Here is a 1,784-nt window from a genome sequence, read left to right on the forward strand (position 1 = left end):
GTCGCAACAGTGTCATTCATTGGGCTTTCATTCAGGGCAGTCTGAAATAACAGCAATCTCAGGGCTATGACTTTATCCTCAATTCCATTTCTTAGAGCTGATTCTTTTCCATGCTTGGACAAATTTATGGGTTTCAAATCATCATCTTATGGAGAATTTGTCAAGCTTTATTAATGCAATTCAGGGAAACAGAATTTCCCTCCTCAGGGATTTTTTTTTTAAATGGTGCTGTGGGGTAGAATTTCTTCTTAAACAATGTAAAGGTGAGGCACTGAGTTTATATATCTTATGATTTTTTTAAGGGATTCCACAGATAGACAGGTCTATGAAATAAGGATAAAATCTAAAGAAAAATCTCACTTACCTTGTGAATTACTAAAAACTATACCTTTCCCAATGCTGGGACTGGAGTTCGGTGTAGAGTGCGTATTATGTGAGGCGATTATGTGGGTTTCATGTCCCGTGCTAAAACCAAGCTCCTCCCAAGCCCAGTAAGATTCTTAGTGGCACACAGGCTATGAAAACAATCAAACAAGAACTAGGTATGTCGGCAGTACTGTTGTCTGTATTATTAAGATACCTGAGACATTGGCATTGTCGCCCTTTATTCAATCTTATGCGTTTCTGGTATGATGCATTGTCTACACATTAACTTTTCACACAGGTTCACATTTGTTATATGGCTAAGAACTCATTTAACCTTTTACTCCCCCTCCCCTTGAGACACTCTATGTAGTCCTAGGACAGGACCAGACTGGCCTTGAACTCTGCATTTTCCTGCCTCTGCTTCTTGAGTACTGTGATTAAAGGTACACACTATGCCCCGTTCCCCTTCCCTTTAATAAAAATTCATGTGTGTGTGTGTACATGTGAATTTGCATGCATGCTGAGGTCAGAGAGGGATACCAAGAGTCATCTATTATTGTCTTTGTCTTGAAATAATGTCACAGGGCACTTACACAGTGAGCTCCCAGGATCCACTCTGCCTGTTCACCAATGCTGGCATTACAGGCACACACAACCATGCTCACAGCTTTTACATGTTTTGGGGTATATATTCAAATTCTCATGCTTTTAGGACAAATACTCTTACCCACTGAGACATCTCCCATTCATCCCCCCCCCCCGCCTTTTTCCCTGAAGGATTTCTCCACACAGCTGACATACTTTAAATTTCTATTTTTCTTCTTGGGGTGTGTGTGTGTGTGTGTACATTTTTACTATGTAGTCCAAGCTACCTTCAGACTCCCAATCCTTTAGTTTCCTGAGTGCCTGGGATGCTGCCATGCACTACCAAGTTTCTTAAAGATGAATCTGACAACACAGTAGGGCAGGGCACTAAAGTCTCAGACATCTTCCTATTTCTGCTCATTCAATTTTTGTACTTTGTCTGGGCTGCCTTCCAATTGCACATTCTTTCACATGTAACTCAATAGAGCTCAAGCTAGACTCACTGATTTCTGAAAATCCTACAATATCTGTCACACCTGTGAGATTGAAAATAAAACCCCTAGAAGAGGGGTCACTCATGATGCAGATTGTTTGTAATCTTGTCATTCCTCATAATGAAATTTTAGACACCTTTCTTCTTTAAACATGAGCCTTGTTAACATACACTTTATTAAATGGAAGATGCTCCTGACAAACAGAACTTAATAAGCACAAATGAAATAAGACTTTATCGTAATGAAAAATATGTATACCACAATCACAAATGGAATTAAACAAAATAGGCCTTTATGGTGCTGGGTCCAGGTCCAGACATGTTCATGAGCCAACTTCTT

Source organism: Microtus ochrogaster, chromosome 8 (assembly GCF_000317375.1).
Source record: "Microtus ochrogaster isolate Prairie Vole_2 chromosome 8, MicOch1.0, whole genome shotgun sequence".
Taxonomy (NCBI): Eukaryota; Metazoa; Chordata; class Mammalia; order Rodentia; family Cricetidae; genus Microtus; species Microtus ochrogaster.